Source organism: Aythya ferina (genome assembly GCF_964211825.1).
Source record: "Aythya ferina genome assembly, chromosome: 1".
NCBI classification, from domain to species: domain Eukaryota; kingdom Metazoa; phylum Chordata; class Aves; order Anseriformes; family Anatidae; genus Aythya; species Aythya ferina.
This window is the reverse complement of record NC_140296.1, coordinates 128,328,074-128,347,307: the sequence shown is the minus strand read 5'-3', so window position 1 is coordinate 128,347,307 and position 19,234 is coordinate 128,328,074. Positions and strand designations below refer to the sequence as shown.

General features: G+C 37.8%; 1 protein-coding gene and 1 long non-coding RNA gene across 2 annotated transcripts in view; one reads left to right on the top strand and one right to left on the bottom strand.

Moving 5' to 3' along the window:
* Positions 1-11,888, top strand: part of LOC311431383 — a 58,558-nt gene extending 46,670 nt beyond the window's left edge. The window contains exon 3 of the long non-coding RNA XR_014689384.1: positions 11,800-11,888. This is a non-coding gene — a long non-coding RNA (uncharacterized lncRNA). The remainder of the gene's footprint in view (positions 1-11,799) is intronic.
* A 4,757-nt stretch (positions 11,889-16,645) lies between these two features.
* Positions 16,646-19,234, bottom strand: part of LOC311431358 (potassium voltage-gated channel subfamily A member 5-like) — a 151,862-nt gene continuing 149,273 nt past the window's right edge. Inside the window, exon 2 of the mRNA XM_084508791.1 lies at positions 16,646-16,742. The gene's annotated coding sequence lies outside the window, so the exon portion shown is untranslated. The remainder of the gene's footprint in view (positions 16,743-19,234) is intronic.

Genomic DNA, 19,234 nt, shown 5'->3' with positions numbered 1-19,234 from the left:
GAAACACCTTGGTTCAGCCCTGCCTAGATAGATTTTACCCTCCTCTGGTTCCACATCTGAGGACATCACCACATTAAGGTTTAGAGGAATGGGAGAAGATTCCTTAGTCTGCTTGGTGGTTGTTCTCAGATGGATATCAATGTGTAGGAACTGCCCAGGGCAACAGACATTGAAAACAGTAACTGGTTAGTGCCTTCACACTTATGGTTAGGCTGCTCACCTGGAAAGTGAAATATCTTGATTCCTGTTCCTGTGCTAGTGATCACTTAATAGCATTCTAAAAGTCAGAGTAACTTCAAAGGAGAGACTGAAAAGCTGCCCAGCTCTAACATAGTGTGTGGGGGCCCGGGCATTGTTCTGGGACCTGGTAATCTGAAACTTCTCAGTGGAAGAAGGCAATAGATCAAAGCCCATGATGTTCTAAGTAAGCACCTTAGGCATTGGGTTAGTACGAGGAGTGAGTGACAATTCTTCTTTGTTATTTTTCAATGTTACATAATGAAGCTTTTCATTTCCAGTACTTTGCTTTTGTTAGAATTGCCTGTAATAAAACCATAAATATTTCTTTTGACTCATAATGATTTTTTTTTTGTCTTTTATTTCACTAAGAAAAAAAAAATCACTTAGGATTAAGTTCAAATGCTTCATTTGTTTGGACTAAGAATTAAAAAAATAATCATTATTTGCACAAAGTATTAACAAAGAATAAGAGCTCAACTGCTCTTTTAATAAAAACTGAACATCATATAGAGAAAAGGGAAGTTCCAAGTGCTTTGGAGGACTGAATCAGAACCCAAAACATCTTGAAAAACTGAGATAATGGTCCAAAATAAACAAAAAGAAGCTCAGTGAAGCCAAGCTAAAAGTGATGCAACTAAGAAGGTACCATAAAGCATATATATACATAGAAATAAAATAAAAAATAATTGCTGGGCAGAAGTATCATTAATAAGGGTTCACTGTTAGTGATGGTATGACCAACATGAAGCAGTAACAGTGACAGAAGAAAAGATAAATCTCATTGTATGATACATTTGGAGGTCCTTCTAGGGCAAGACACCACTCAGCACACCTATGCTGCCAAGATTGCAGCAGGTGCACTATGTGCCACTTTTAGCACTACATTTCAAGAAATTTGTAGCCTTCCTGGAAAGACAAAGCAACAGAAAAATGACCAGAGATGGAAAAGCCTGAAGGGCTGCATGGTTTTAGCACAAAAGACTGAAGCCACAAAGGCAAAGAGAATCACTTTATATAAGACCAATCAGTTGCTCTCTCCTTCCATTAATAGAAGGACATTAGTTGATTCTCTCTTACTTTTCAGCAGAGATATAGGTTATATATTGGTTAAAAACAAAACAAAACAAAAAAAGCAGGTGGTGTGTGGAAGAGGGTAGGTATTTTATTTTCTTCCTAAAAATGTGCAGTCACATAAGGGGTTGTTGAAGCTCTCCCACTCCTTTAGAAGAGGTTATTTCTCAGGACATCCAGGACTCAGGTTAGTAATAAATGAAATAAATGAAAATTAACTGGGGAGTCTTTTTTGTCCATAGCCCTGAACGTAAGTCTTGATTGGGTATTTCAACCCCATATAGAGTATAATACAGTGAGGTAAAGGTTCGCTGTGAACCACCTAATTCCATCCACCAAAATGATACTACAGGCAAATATGAAATAACATTTATTGCTTGCACCAAAAGTCTATCTGCAATGTTGTGTAAGGGCTAGTACTGCCATGGTGTGGTATGAAATATATGTAGTTACTCTGAAACCTACACAGATCAGAAGCCATTTCTTCTTTGGAGAGGCTACACATAGTAGGCAGAGAGCATGTGACCAACACAAATAGACCAGGTGAGGTTTGGTGGGGTAAGAATGAAGCAAACTGTTTAGACACCCAAATCTAGCAGATTTTTTTCCCATTCTTTTTGTGATTATCACATTGCTGCTTCTGTTTCTTATTACTCTGTATGCCTTTTATATTACTTGAACAGCTGAAAGGGCCCTTAAAGTAACTATAAATACCTTTTACGTATTCTTAATCACTCCTTTATATATTCAGAGAGGAGTAAAATGTCTGTAAGGACCAAAGTGAGAAATTAAACTCTGAATTGGGAAAGAAGAAAAGAATGTCCCCTGGTTTATAACTTCCACAGATGGAAGGGAATTGTCAAGTTATGAAGTCTGTAGATTTGGTAACAGTAATATATTGGTGTGGAATGAAGACAGGGTGCTGAGTTGTCCCTAAGTTTTATCTGCTCTCACCTCCTGGTTAAGAATTTCTAGGGCTGTAATACAGCTGGAAGATCTGGACAAAAGTGTGCTCAGAGACCCATCCATGACATTCCTCACTAGGCAGCAGGTGTTATTCTTGTTCAGCAACTGGGGGCTTTCATTGTTCAGGTTATAAAAGGACATACATAATCTGAAAAGTTTCACTTAAGGAAAACCCATGAAGTTATTTAAGTTGCATCTTATAGGAAAATAAAATCTCTTAAAATTCAATGGCTTGCTGAGACCAGGTTTGCCAAGACTTTTGCCCATTGAGACTTTTTATAGCCAGGTTATCAGGGTTTAACCCTGAAAATAGGGCTTTGCAATTGAAATAATGACATAGCTACAACATCAGCGAAAATGGGACTGCAGTAACACTGTTAGGTCTCATAAAGGAGAAGGTGCAATGCAAGGGAAAGCATTCACCTGGAAATCATTTGTTTGGTATCACATCCAAATCCCTCTTCACTCTTCACTTCAATATTATTTTTCTACATTTCACACCTAACGCATAAATAAATAAATAAATAAATAAATAAATAAATGCTCTTTAATTCCTGGTGATCTCTTAAAGTTTCTGTGCATCTTGTCTTGTTGGCTTTTCTCATCTCTGCCAAGGAAAGAGGGCATAGTTTTTATTATTAGTTTACCACACAAGTAATAGAGAGATAATTGTAATTTTTTAAGATGGAGTAAATTGTAAACATAAAAGCAATCAGGTCTAGTAATGTCAAGACAACTTAAGAAGTGACCAAAATTGGTTGGAGAGCATATGTTGGAATTATTCAACTCTGAAGGAGGAAGCAGAGAAGAAAACTGGAAAAAACCTCCAGATTTCAAAATATCCTTTATTCCTATGATTAACAATGGTATATCATCAAGGATTTTGGTCATTTAACATGAATACAGTGTGTTGATGGATGGAGGAACTCCCTACTGTTCTAAAGTTTACCTCAGGCTAACAGGGGAAGAACTCACCTGAGGCTGATACAAATGTAGCTCCTGCATAGGCATTACTATGGCCTACATGTGCTATCAATACTATTTAGTATGGGATTAATGCTATTAGTCATTGAGAAGCACCGAAGTCAAACATTTAGCAAGATGAAGGACCTTCATGAAGGACCTTCATGAAGGACCTTCATGAAGGACCTTCCTGAAACTTTAGACTTCTGAGAGACTGAGAACAGGGATGAAACTAGGAAAATCAGTTTTTAATACAAGGACCTTAATGTCTGTTTTGCTTGCCCTCTTATTCTTACTTTAGAGGAGATGTGCTGCTTTGTTAATATGGAAAAATACAAAATGAAGACCCATGGTTCAGACCTCTCCTCTAGGTGAAGTGTAAGGAATGAACTCCCTCTTTGGTCAACAATGTTCAAGGCTTCTTGCAAATGAGCTGCTAGTGCAAGGCACTACATGAGAAACAGCATAGATGGACTGCTAAGGTGTAATATTGTTTATATGTCATATATGTCATCTTTTTTGAACATTTTAGGGTGACAGTGCTGGCACAGAAATTACACTCTTCTGGAAGTGCAATAGACGAAAATGCTCTTTATTGTGTTGTTAATGGAAAATTCTCTACTGGGAAAGGAGGAAGCCTCAACAGCCATGGGAGAATGCCACAAAAAAACAAGGTTTTGGTGCCTCACATATACACATGCAGGAAGGGATAACAGATGGATTTGGAAATGTTTTTGGTCCTGTTGCATTGCAAGGTGTCAAACAGAAGTCAGAAATGCACCTTTTCAAAGTTCATCTCTTAGGAACTGGAAATGTCATGGTCCCAACATTGGTTAGAGCATCGTGAAGGGCTGCTGCTATCTATGGCAGACCATTCACTGGTTGCACAACACTTGTAATCCTAAGGCACTCAGATGAGCTCTGCAGCCTGTCACTTGTTCTGCATAAGTTCATGCATCTTGGCAACATGTCATTGCTTTAAGGTCCTTTGAATTACATGAGATCTTGCTTACAGGGCCTCCTCCTGAATGATCCTCCTATGCTGACTAAAATGTCATACAAAGCCTGTGAAGGATGTTAACTGTTCCCTAAGCTTCTATGGCAGATACCTGTGGGGATGCTTTGGCATTGCAATGGGCAACTTTCTTGAACCTTAAGGCCTCTGAGAATCTGAGAGCAGGGATGAACCTAGAGACAAAACTTTTTAATATTAGGTCCTAAATAGCTGCTTTGCTTGTCTTCTTACACCCATTTTAGAGGATATGTACCTTTACTGTGCTTACACTCCTTTAATGTAGAGACAGAGGTATAACATGGTAGCAGCCTTTTAATTAAAAAACAATACTTAATTAAACAGGAAAACTCAGCTGTAAGAGACAGAGTACCCCCATGTTCCCCACTGCCTCCCTGACACTGCTGAAGGAGGTAGCTGCATACAGTGACTCAAAGCCTCTCCACTTTCCTTTTTGCCTCCTGTTGGGAGATCATCTTTGTTGCAAACACCTCTGACAGCCACAGGAGTATGGCTGTGTATTGGGGTTTAATATTTCTCATACAGTAGCCTTAGCTGGCAGATCTTAACTTAAAATATTTTTTGGCTTTTTCCACAGCATAACTTGGACACATTTCACACCTTTGTTGTATTCATCTAAGTTCATCATATGTACAAGTCACTGTGTGCACACCTAGTTTGGTGTCACCTGGGACATTAAAAAAAAAAATAATCTGTTTTCAGGTGGAACAGTTATAAACTGATCCAGTGTTATAAATCCTTACAGAAAAAAAAAAAAAAAAAAAAAAAAGGCACCACACACATTACCTCTATATGCCTAAAGTCTTTTGTAATCCCCACAGTGATGTTAGATTTTATTTTTCTGTATTTCTAAATTTCATTTTTTTCATTTCTTTTATTACCAGATTTATTTGCCAACACAACAAGCAAATAGTTATGGTAGTCATCTGTCTCATTTAGACAACAGCTCAAAGAGGCCAGTTCAATGGTAATCTTTTGCAGAGAATTTTGAGGTCTGTTAGATTATAGTCTCAAGAAGTAACATAGAAGAAAAGTTGATGGAATTTAAGAATCACAATACAAATAGAAAATTAACCACAATCCCAACAAGATGAATGCTGGAGGAAAAACAATGCCTTTAAGCTTGTTTCCCTTTACTGTTAGAGAATCCATCTTGGGAACTTGGGAAAGTACATTTACAGGGATACATTAACAACTGTTCTTTTAAATTTAACAAAGAGTTAGTTAAAGGTTCAACAAAGCTTTGTTAGAACTATAGTTAATAAGTGGAAAAATTTCAGCCTCCAAGGCTTTACTTGTAGGAATATGTCAATGAAAAATCCTTTTGTGTTAGGTTTTCCTTTTTCTTCACACCTTCTTTAGCCTTCTAATGTTAACTTGCAGTATAAAAATGGAGTTTTCAATACTCTCTAAAATATGTCAGCTACTTTTTTCCATTAATGTGCATTGTGCAAATATATCTATAGGTAGCTGACACTCCCAGCCGTCATATATATAAATGTAGGTGGAAAACTTTATTCTCATGTTTTCAGTAGAAAGCAAGGCTTCATTTCTAAAAAGATAAGTTAATGTAAGTCAAAGCCGACAAGCTTCAATGTTGTAAAGTAACGAAACTGAAAGTGTGCATGAGGATTATTCCCTACAAGCAGCCCAGTGCAATTTGTAAGATTTTTCTGTTTCAATGCATGAATGCATGAGGAGGGATTTTCTTGTCCCTATAAAAAATATAAATACAGATATATCTAGATGTGTCCACTTTGGACTCTTCCATAATTAGTGGAAAGAAATAAACAATACAGAACATGATTATTCTTAAAGTTTTGCTATCTTTCCTTGAGTATATTTCTTCACATGAAAAATTATGTGTATACCACATATACATTTAGTGTGGTTTTGCACAAATTCTTGAAAGCAGTTACTAATATTTGCATCTGTGATATCCATAACAAGAGTTAAGAGTGCATATGGGTATTTTAGAGTGCAAACAAAAGTACATAGGATCATAAAACACACCATGTCCACACTGTAATTCAGAGGTGTGGCCACAGCACTCTTAAACATAGCAGATGTACCTTAAAATTTACAAGTTCTGTTATGGAGAGCAGTGCATGTGCAGCAATACTTGCTCTTACATGAGCTGAGTAAGGCCTCCTGATGGGTAAGCACAAAATAGCACTCTTAATAGTAAGTATTTTTAGTTTTAAGCAATTTCTCTGTCTGCAGAAGCTGCAATACCACTTCTGGACTGCAAGGACATGTCCTGACTACAAGAGAGAAATTCACTTAGGCAACAATATATTCAGCTCTATATGAGGCAGCCAGTGCCTGACAGACATGCTACTGTGCTTAGTGAAGAGAGGGGAGGCACTTACAGCCCACTCCTTCCTCAGGAGGGAACAAAGCGAAGGAAAATGATCCTCAAAGATTATTCCCAAGGAAGAAAGAGACAAATTCCCTCTGAAGGGGAAGACAGAATAACTCTATGGCTCTATTTGTTTCATAGCAAATGTTCCATGCATCCTGAAAAAAACTAAGTGATGGGACTTTAATTTTCAGCATTAAGAACAATACACATTACCAAAACTTTTAAATTTAGGTGGGTACTGGAGATGTTCAGCAGTACAGACTGGAGAACTGAATCTGTCACAGTTTGGTTAGGAGCAAAAAGAAGCCATCACCAAATTCTGTTCCCAGTTCCTAATTTACAGGCTGACATCTTCAGGGTAAATAAGGATAGTGTTAAGTGCTCTGCATATTTTTCTCTGCATTTTTTGGACAATGAATATTATATTGCGTCTTCTTTCATGCATTTCTAGCTTTCAGAATGCAAACTTCAGTTATGTTTTCTTAAATACAATGACAGGAAAAGGTTGTGCTGTAATATGAGCCTACAATAAGCAGTATTGTATTATAACTGTCAAACGTAGCAATACGTTTGGAAAACATTAAGAAGTTTGCAAGTGGCTACACAGGGTAATTTTGGTATTTTGTTTTTGTTTTCAAGAATGCATTAAAATTACAAATCTCTTGATTTCTAGAGAAGACTTTGTTTAGTGCTTGTGGAGCAATCCACTTAAGTGAGTTTAGTTTTAAGCCAAAGGAAACATGTACTTATTTACATCCAGTTGACCTCTTCAGGTTCAGTGGAATTCCTCAAATGGACAAAGGGTTTAAATTTGTTGTCTGTCATCTCTATCTAAATCCATGAGTCAACCAACACTTAATTCTGTCTTCCAGAGTAATCTATCTATCTGAACATGTAATATGCAGTAATCCTCAGGAGGTAATACCCTAGATAGGTCAAAGTAACTGTAGCTTCAGGAGGTGAAGACAACCTCAAGACCTGTTAACATGCCTGAGAACTGTGAATGGCTTTGTGTTCCACTGGAATTTTCTGCATGTCTGCTGACATGAGCTATCGCATGTCCATGCTACGAGCATTTAAAGTCAGCATACCATCCAAAAACTGAAATGGACCCACTAGGATCAAAGCATGGTATAATATAATAAGAACTGATAAAAAAATACAAATAGTTGTACTAATTTCCAAGCCTTTTTCCATCTTACACATAATCCACATAATTCACATTTCAGTTGCAGTATAGTTTCATAACAAGTCCCTATATTTCTGGCAGAATATACAAACCTGTCTCTTTATGTCTTCCACTGTCAGGATTCTCTTAAAGTCTCTTAAGACTTTTTTGTTTGTTTGTTTGTTTGTTTTCTTTAAATTTCCAATTCTCCTAAGGTGAATGTTTGAAAAATTGATTATACATATTTTATTGTTCTTTGCTATAATATTCTTGTGTTTGATCATCTAATTTCTTCCATTTAAATCTATGGGCAGAGACGCCCTCTATTTTGGCCATGTACAGGTGTTTTGGGGGAATGAAGTAAGATGATGCTTTCAATACTTACTAATAAATATTAATCAAATCTTTAGAAAGTAGTGAAGACTGCTTTTCCTTTTAAAAATTACATTTTAAGGAATTAATTGAGAAAGAAAAGAAAAGAAAAGAAAAGAAAAGAAAAGAAAAGAAAAGAAAAGAAAAGAAAAGAAAAGAAAAGAAAAGAAAAGAAAAGAAAAGAAAAGAAAAGAAAAAAGAAAAGATACTATTCCAACAAGGCATAAAGTAGAAAAACAGACAAAGCTCTCAGTTATGCTAGTAAATAGAAGCTGGGCCTGATATAAACCCCATTGAAATCCATAGAGGAAGTTTTCATCTTACCAAGGTTTGAGTCTAGCACTTACTTCTAGCAGTCAAAGTTTCTTGGGTCTGGCATTTCTAGCCCTGCTCAAACATTTCTGTCTCTCACTCACAGACCCTAACAGTCCCATTCCTGAAGGAAACTTTACAGTATAACATATTGGCCCAGTTCCAGTATAGCTCACAAGGGTTTGATTTCTGGTTTCTTGCCCAAGAGCAACAGCAGAGCCTCTCTGCATTACAACAAAGTACCATTGGCTGTTGGGTGCACACTTGATGCATATAATCATACTAGCCCACTTCTCAATCAGCCCACTCAGCTGTGGTGATGGGATTTTACACATGGTGGGATACATTACGAGATATGGACATGGTCCCTGTCAATGTGGCTTCTCCTCTGGGATATGTTCTACTGTTCCAGGCCTTCACACTCAAAATGGAAGAGGAAGAGTTCAGTCCTGAGTCCCTTGCGGCCGGAGACCAGTCTAATGTAGACTTTTCTGTGCTTTTGATTTCTTCAGGGACTGCCCTCTCAAGAACGGCAGCCTTGCTGCTGTGCCATCTGCATTTCCACTGGCTGGGGACAAAAGCCTCTTAACAATCACCATGGCCAGGTTATCTGATAGCCATTACATATAGGCCAGATTAGTGGAGCAAATACTTCTGAGACTATTTGATGTCTCTGCAATAAAAGACTGAACTGTGGCAAATCTGGAATTCAACACTGGCATTTTTACATTAGTACTCAGGTGCCATCTAAATGCCAAGGCTCCCAGCACTGCACTGTAGGAAGTGTCTGTGCTCCAAGGGGCAGGAGGCTATACAGTGTTAGCAAGAGACTCGGGTACTGTTAGCCAAAAAAATCCCTTCTGATTACCTAAATGCAGTGCAGTCTGCATGATGGCACTGTATTCTCTCTTGTTTCTTACAAAGACTAGGTAGCATTCTCTTACTTTTACAGTTTTTTTTGTCTCCCACTTTTTAAAGGAATACTCCCTCCTTTTTTTATATATGCAACATCTACATATGGATGTATGCATTTTTTTATTGTTTCACCTCTCTGTGAGAGAACACAAAACAGAGAAGGGTTGGATGGAGAACCTAATATCTTGCATCTTTATTCTCAGAGGTTAAGAAGGAACTTCTGCAAATATAATTTAGGCTGCAAGGTGTTTTTGTTGTTGTTTGTTGTTGTTGTTGTTGTTGTTGTTTTTCCCACTGGCTTTTTGTAGCATGTAGTCCAGCAAGGTATTCAGACTGCAGTACAGCAAATTACTACTGTAAGTCAGACAACCAAATACAGGACATATCCCCAAATGCATCAAGACTACAATTGCATGGAACTTTCTAGCAGTTTGTAAGTAGCTTTTATCCTAAAAATCAGTTTTCTCATTAGATGTAAGGAGAAATATGTATTAGTTAAACGGCAGAACAAATTCTAGAATTGAACATGCAAGTTTTCTTCCTAAAGACTCCCCAGACGCCCAGAAGAAGAGCTGCCCTGGCACAACTCTCACCTCTGGCTGGGGTTGTGGTACTGCCCAGAACCCTCTGTTCCGGTTGAGGACTCTGATGTGGAACTGTTAACACAGGCCCAGAGCTCGTGACTTCAGCAGAGTCAGAATGAGCTGTTCCCTCCTCAGAATTAACAGTCAGTGATCTCTTTGGTTGTATTTTTATCCAGGGCTGCTGCTCAGCCTTGTGACCTTTGTTTTGGCTGCCATGAGATCCTACCACCCAAGAACATGGAAACATGATTAATGGATGTCTGGCTTATGCTTTATGTTACATCAGCCCTCCACATTCAGACTGGGTTGACAGATACGCTAGGATTTCCCTTGTCTGCTCTCTGTCTGTTAAACAGCTCGGTTATTGATTTTTCTAATTATGTTTTCCAAAAATCCTGAGAATTATGTTTTCACTTTAGATACATTGTTCAGTTCTCATTCATGCTTGCAGCCTTCTGAAAAGTAGTCTCAGTCTGAGATCATCAAAGTGGACTGAAAAAGTTAGGTGCTCATATTCAAAAGAACCTTAATTTCCTTGGGTTTCTCTGAGAAGTTTTGCCTCAGTTTTAAAACTCTTGAAAAAGCCAAGTGTAAATACACATGCAAGGAGGCCTGAGCAGCTATAAATGATGGAGACATCATACCCTCTAGTGGCAGCAACAAATGTCACTCATAAATCCCTGCAGCCCAAGCAGCTTTTCTGTTCTGGGAGAAGCTTTTGAGGATGGAATCTCAAAGGGGGCAACGAAGTACATAGTAAACCTGACCTATACTCTTGAGGACCAGACACCAGGCAGAGTCCTTTATAACACATTAAAATCACAAGAATCAAACAGGAAGACTTGAACAGAAAAATGAGTGATAACAATACCCAAACTCATGTACTTAATGGCATGTCTCTAGGTACAAGAACTGTCCCCTTTATTGCTGTCTACTTCAACAGAACATAAATCAGGAATAACTGCAGGAAAGCCATTTGTATTTTATTTACCTTTTTGTTCATTTTATGTTCTTATATATTCTTAGCTATTAACATAGAATCACCGTTAATTGTATGAAATAATGTAGTCAAATGTTAAACATCTTGCATGCTTGGTTTACATCAGCTATATATCCTGCAGGGTTAAAAAGTTCTGGAGGAAGCAGTGTCTGCTGGGTTTGGGTATTATTAAGAGTATAAACATAAAAATTTACTGAGAACAGGAAAGGTTTATTACCTGACATTTGAGATCATATCCCTCTAGGTAATTTTGTTCTTATACAACAGTTACCTAAGCAAAGCAATGGGAAGGATAAGCATGTTTAATTCACGCCTGCTAATATATAGTGGGTTGAAGAAAGCAGCTTATGAATTTGCTTTTGAAAGTTCAGTGTTTGGGGTTTGCTAAGCTATTTGCCTGGGGGCAGGATGACATTCCTGTGGCATGTGCCGTCTTGAATTCCACATAACACACACTCTTTTTTGCCTGAAACCAGATTAAAAGAAAATAAATAAATAAATAAATAAAATAAAATAAAACCCAAGTAGAAATTGCAAAAAGCAATAGGTCTTTAACTGCATTCTGCACTGTGATGAAGCATAAATTGTTTCTAAGGTTTGGTAATGGCATATCAGTGTAATAACCATTAGTTTAGAAATACATATTATTTACTGCAATACTGATCCAAATCTCCATCCCATATTCTTCACAACATAATTCAAACCAAGGTTTCTTTATTTCAGTAATGCTCAGTCTCATAGTTTTTCTGTTGTTACAGTTAGTGTAATTAATTTGAGGTCTCTGACTAATTCTCGCTTTCCCTATTTCAGGTTTCCTATGAAGGAGATTTACTAAAACGTGATGGTCAGTGCTGCTTTTTCTTCCGCTCTTGCCAGGGGCCAGAATGCTTCTGTAAGTCCTATTGTCACTGGCACACCACTCTGCAGTAATTATTGCAGCCCATGTATCAGCACTGACAAATAAAGAAGCTATTAATTTATCAGTTGGACTTCATAATCTTGGTTTTGTTCATTTAAAAGCAACATAGGATGTGTAAGTATCTTCAACCATATTCTTATTTTCTTTTCAAGCACCAGATAATATGCTAACATATGCTTGTGTTGAAGTAAAATGCAGTTTTTAAAGATTTCTTTTGCAAGGATTTTGTAACAGTCTAGCTGGGAGCATAGGGCTTGTGCAGGCACACACATCTGTGCACCAGACCCTAGGCATCCCCCTACAGCATACTACCAGTGAGACAAAAATTAAAAAACAAAATACTCTGCTTAGCTGGTCCATACACACAAAGGGACAACAAAGGGACAACATACACACTAAGGGGTAACAGCCATTCGGATATAACACATTACTATTAAATGGCATCTGGGAAAAGACAAGAGGTCCTTTAAGATTCCCCACGAGGAAAAGACTAAAAGGTTACTTTTCTTTTTTATTAGACATCAGAGATTATGTCCAGGCTGTTTTCATGACACAAGCCCTTTAGAAACCCGGCTTCGGTAGTCCTACTGTTTGTGAAATGACTAATTTCACAACCCATGTGGAAATCCATAGAGAATAATAAACATGGGAGAAAGAAACAGGTTTGACTGTGCATGTGGCATGTAAGTGAGAGAAAACAAAACCAAAGGTTTGGGAAAAAATAGAGTAGGGAGATTGAAGGCAGAACAAATCATTGGGGAAAGGAGATCTCTGGAGAATAGGAAAAAGAGTAAAAGACCTCCAATAGCAGAGCTGAGAGGCATGAAAACAGTCAGGTGAGTTGAGAAAACTGAATGTAGGTGGAAACATGAGGGATCAAGGGCAAGAAAAGGGATTTAGGTTTTCATTGTTTGGGCTTGGCTGATGATACAGCACTGGAACTGTCCCTGCTCTAAAGAAAGACCTGTCAGTAAGTGGGGGAAAAAAAAAAAAAAAGTAAAAAAAAAAAAAAAAAAAGTACAGTCCAAACTCTCCCTATGTTTTGTAGCTGGTAGAAAAAGGAAAGTGAAGAGGCTGCAAGTTGAAAATGCCTTTTAGAAATGTACTTTGTTTTCCAGAGAAATGTGGTCACTTCTCATGACCTCTATTTTTTAAATAGCTGACAAAAACAGAGGCCTTTTCTTGCTCCCTTTGAAGTTAATGGCAATAATTCAATTACCGTCAAGTGATTAAGTTCAGAATAAGACAAAATAATGATGCTCCTTCAGGTAGATAGAGTACATAAAAAGGATTACGAATCAAATAGAATTTCTAACAAGTAGTTATTACCTTATGCTATTACTTAGACAAAAATTAGAATAAACTGTATGCCAAGCAAGCTGTTCTTGTTTCTCTCACGCAAATACATGCATGAAAAGTTGGAAAAAAATTCATTTGAGACTTATCAGCTCCTCGTTCACTGAAAATCTTTTCAATCTCTAAGAAAAAAAGAGACAAAGTTGATGTAGGCTATGGAAGAGAAAGACATTTCTGATTATGGATGATCAAACTGTAGCATCCTCTTTAGTATCCCTCTTCCTCATTGTCTGAGGAGAAGCTGTTATAAAAATAATCCCTCAACAGTAGAAATAAGAAAATTCTTTTGGCCCAGCACACTTCTCTTTAAATGTAATTGTTACTTTTTTTTTCTGGTTTAACGTACCAGTTATTCTGTGTATTCTCAAGGTAGTTTCTCCTTGCTTCTATATCTATATTTTTTGCTGCTAGATGACGTCTTCCTGAGCACTGACTCAATGATGCACCAAGCCTCTATAAGGAAAAGTCGTTTGGGAGATAAACGTATTCCCAGAGTTCACGTAGCATCAGCGTGACTTGATGTGACCTCCTTCATGCCTGCCTCAGTAGATTTTCAGCTGAGGAACAGCAGTTTTAGACCCACACAAATCTTGATAGATTCTCCCATCTTTCTACCCTCTTTATATATCACATTTTCCAACATTTTGCTTCATGAGGTGTATTGGGTGTAGGTGGAACAGTTTCAATAGCAGAGAGCTTCAGGTCTGGCCTCCGGGAGATGAGGCCAGGGACTGCCCTGGACTGGACACAGCCACTTCCAGATGGTCCTAACTAGCTCCTGTGAACACACAACAGGGCACAGCTGAGCTCATCAGCCAAACTGGTGGCACCTCTGCGAAAAAGTATATAAGAAAGCCCTGCTGTACAGGAAGGGAGGGAAAAGAAGAATGTGAGAAACAGTCCTGCAGACATCAAGGACTGTGGAAGGAGATGCTGCAGGCACTAAGGCAGAGATTCCCTGAAAAGTGAGAGAACAGTAGGGTAGGCATCTGGCCACAGTCCAAGATCAACCCACTTCAGAGGGTTAGGCAAAGCAGCAGCTGAGCATACTGCAGCCCATATCAATAGGATATATTTCAGACTTAACTCATCCTATGCACAATGCCTATACTTTGATAGCCAAGACAAAATAGCATTACAATGTTACTTCATTCAAGGGATTCAACCTCTTGAAGTCCTGTCTTGAGCCTTCTCTGTCTCTCAGTCTGAGCAGTTTCGGTATAAAGAATATTTCTCTTCCTGAGATGATGGTAATTTCATTAATTCTCTGCACTAGACCCATTACTGACAGGTATGACTAGAAAATGAGTGGTATTATTTAACTACTTGGTATCACAGCTTATGGATTGATGTAGGCGGGGACTGATGTTTCTTTTTCAAGCTTTTCTTTTCCTCTCTTAGGGAAAAGTATGTTCTCTATTTTTCTCCAGATCTTTCAGTACATTCTCTATGGTATTTAAGAAATAACTGGTAGCAATAACAGTGGATCTACAAGACATTTATGTGTCAGCACCAATTCCAACCCTTCCCTCCATGATCAGTGAATTTATTTTCTCTTCCAAGTCCTTTTACCCTCAGAAACATTTGCTGAAACTATAATTTCTTTGCCCAGCTGCTTTAACAGAAAATGCTGTTATTCGTAATCTATATACAAGTTATGTATTGCTGTTTGTTGAGTTGTGTTGCTTGATATTCTGTGCCCAGATAGCCTTTTTTGCTCTGTTCTCCATTTTCTTTTTAATGAAGGAACACTTGAAGAGACAATTCCCATGAGATATAACATTCTCTGCCAAACTGAACACCCTTTAGGCTGTAAGTGCTTTTCCATGGTTCTAAAGGGCAGAAAGGCAAAAGGAGCCTAACCAACCCTTGCACAAGCACTAGGTATTATAAGGTCCTGCACTTCTTTGAAGTAAGACGTCATTGTGCTAGTCATCCTCTCTACATGGATTAGGAGGGTAGAGAAGACCAAACATTCACGCACACACCTCCCATGAAGAATAGTATAGTAACTGCAGAGCTCTGTGTGCATGTCAGTCACTGACACAATGCCATGTGGACTTTTCTCTGAAGTAATATTTCTGCTCACTGCCAATATCACAGAGCTGTTCTCTAACAGCAGTTGCTACAGTACTCTCTATTTTTGTGTTTTGAGTGTGAAGTGATGGCTCTGTCTATGTGAGTGAGTGGGAACCATGTGAAGATACATAGGAAATTATTCTCTTGGCTCTGAGATAGATGTTGAACAGGGCAAGTCCCAATGGTCTGCATTTGTTTCTAATCAACAAGGTTTGCACTGTAACAAGAAACATAAGACAATCTCCTGCCATGGGCAAGGTTCGTTACACATAGAAGAGCACACACACTGTGTTCAGAACTGCTAAGAAAACACGCAGAACAATTTTAAACCTTACTGGTCTGTGTTAAAATCTGACAGTGTAGTTAAAAATGACATTAAGACTTCTGTAGAAACATTCTTTAGCAGATTGGACCACAATAACCCTAGAAATTTACCTTCTGCATGTTCAAAAGAATGTTGTCAGAAAGAAACATGAACCACGTGATACCTATAGTACATCTCTCTTGTCTCTTTATTAACCATAATAATTTCATCTTCACCAATGCCACCTCAGCAGAGTGAGAAAAGGCTTCCAGGACCAGATAAAAGAGAAAGCAGATTGCAAGCTGTAACAAAGGAAAGCCTGCTTAAAAGTCAGCTGAACTTTACTGGGCGTAACCTAGACATTGGGAACAAGGGTATGAAAAAAGTCAAATTATTTATTGGCCCTTGTCAAGGTGTTCTTAAAATTTGGCTGGAGCTGGAACAGCCACGGCCTTCCATAGACAGTTTTATCACTTTAGGGAAACAGATCAAGATCATTAACTTAATTTCTTGAAATTATTGAAGGCTGTTCCACATTATGATCTTTAAGACAGGTGGACTGTGAAGGAAAAAAAAAAAAAAAAAAAAAGAAAAAGAAAACAAGGTAACCAATATGATTCTGGATAAGAAAAAGCTTGATTAGGTATTAAAAAGAGAGGAAGCTTAGCCTCAGAATTTGCATGCAATGTGGGAATCTATCTTTAGCTTAGACATTTTTTTGCAACTGAAAATATTTTATTCCTAGCTCTTCTTGCTCCATGCCCTTCCATTCCTCCTCTCTTTTCTAGTTTCTTCTCTGCTCCATTTCTCCAAATTTTAACAGTGTTGAGAACTAGGCACACAGTAGTTTGTGCAGAAGCATGTTACTTAGGGACTGCTAATGAATTTATGCAATCTGATGGGGAAAAAATAATTAAAATAACTTTGTATCTTCAAAAAAATCTGTATAATCCTCATTCATGGCATTTACAGCTTGATTGTCTTTCACTCACCGAGATTTTTTCTGTGAATGTTGCATGGGCCTGCTTTGTACACCAACTGATCTTGTGGCTGGCTCTATTGAGAGATCTTCCTTGCATTCAGGCAATGAAATATCTGGAAAAGAGAGCTCAGTGAAGCAATCTTTTCAACAGTATTCTTATATCATATGAGACATATGACAACATACTCCAAGTTAGAAAAGACCAAAGAATGACATTCCCTGAAGAGAAACTGAAATGACTGTGAATGTTTAACTGAGAAGAAGAGAAAATACAAGAAGATATCATAAGCACTTGAAAAATAACGTACATGTATGCTGTGAGGAAATCACACTGTGCAAGCTTCTGTTCATAAAAGTCCGTAAAACAATAATGATGTGTACCTAATCACATTTAATTGCAGGAAGTTTCAAAGTGGTAAAATTAATAATACAAGGAATAAGTATAGAAGGGAAAAAAAAAAAAAAAAAAGAATCAATGAAACCAAAAATTTAGTCATATTCAGAGTAAGACTGAATATCCGTATGCATATGTGTAACCATTTGATAACAACAAAAATGTTGTATCACATAATGCAGATCAAGTTTTCAAGTAGTGTTGAAACAAGGAGAGAAGAGAACCCTTTACCCTCACTTCTGCATAGTATGCTGTCCTGACTTTGGCTGGGATATAATTAATATTCTTCATAGTGGCTGGATTTAGGAGAAAAATAATGCTGACAACACAATGATATTTTAGTTGTTGCAGAGCAGTTCTTATACTAAGCCAAGGACTTTTCAGCTTCTCATAACTGCCCCGTCAGTGAGGAGGCTGAGGGTGCACAAGGATCTGGGACGGGACAGAACCGGGACAGCTGACCCAAACTGGCCAAAGGGATATTCTATATCGTATGACATCATATGGGGCAACAAAAACTGGGAGGGTTGGATGGGGGTGGAGGACCACTGCTCGAGGGCTGGCTAGGCTTTGGTCAGTGGGTGATGAGCATCAGCATGGTTGCATATTTTTTAATTTATTTATTTATTATTATCATTATTTTCCTTTTCTATCCTATTAAACTCTTTTTATCTCAACCCATAAGCTTTAACTTCTTTTCCTACCAATTCTCTACCCCATTGCACTCAGAGTGGGGTGGGGAATGAGTGAAGAGCTGTGTGGTCCTTAGCTGCCTACCAGGTTAAACGACAACGTACTTGTAGGTCTTAGTGATATCTTCCACATCTGTGTCAAAGACAGAAGGCTTGCTTTCATGGCTATTGGTTCCCACCCAGTATGCCAATTCCTATTTTCTCTGAGGCTGAACTATCATGCAATCATGCAACTGAATGATACCACTCTTATCACTTGCATATCATTTTATGCTGCTACTGTGCATTAGACAAGAGGGGAAATAAATCAGGAGACTAGATTTTAAACTGGTATAAATCATCTGATCTCAAGTAATTCTTGGTGAACTATGCCTACATGTAGCAGGAGCTGGCTGATACTCTTCCTCAGCCAGTCTTGCCAGATGTCCTTTCTTGTTATGAAAATACATCCTTGGGATATGTTTGTATGTGAAATGATAGTAACTGGGAGAAGATGACATAGTAGGCAGCCTGTAATTCCAAGAGAATAAATTTTGAGCTTTCTTATGTTCTGCATTACTATTGATGAACAACTGCACCAAATATACTGCTGTAATGTTGCTAATTGGTATCTTTTTTTTTTTTTTTTACTTTTTTTTTCAAGGATTGCTTATATTGAAAGAAAGTCTCTGACTGTGAAAGTTATAATGATACTTTGACATGTCTGGACATTCCACTTTACAGGGGAAATATTGTGCTGCAACACATCTCCAGATGTTGAATTCGTTCTATTAAAATGTGTGCTGGGCTATCTTATGTTGAAATCTGAGGGGGGAGGAAATCTTCCAGTTCTTTGTTATGTTGTTATCAAGACAGGGCTGGAAGAACTAAAACTAAAGGAAAACAGAAATTCCTCCTAATAATAATAGTAATAATAATAATAATAATCCCCCATAGAAAAATCCAAAAAGTCAAAAGGAAAAAGAAAAAGAGAGAGAGAAAAATAAATCTCTTCTAAAGGAATTACTCCATTAAATAATTTCAAAAAGGGCCTGTGCCAGACCACAGTCCCTTGTAATACCATAACTATAATGATTCACTCAGTCAAGACCTCATGAGTTATCAATAACCACTGTATTTCATGGACTTTTCAGTTTCAGTAAGAAGTAGCAAATTAAGGATCAGTAAAAGCTCATATATATTACAGGCCAGCAGGTATAAAAAAGTGTTTAAATTTCTTTTTTTTTTTTTTAATTATTTTTTTTTCCTCACCATTTGACAATAGTTTTGAGGAGTTGGATATCATGACTTGATAGGCCACTCTGGACAGGAAAAGAGTCCCAGCACCACTAATGCTGCTCAGAACAATCTGAGTTACGGATGAATCTTCAATTTGATGTGTTGTCCATTCTCCTGACTATGCTTGCTGCTCCAAAACACATCATCAAAATCTGTGTACCAAATCACACCTTACCAAAAACACAATGAGAATAAGACTCAGCCATCAGCAACTTATGACCAGTTGCTGTGAGATTCAAAT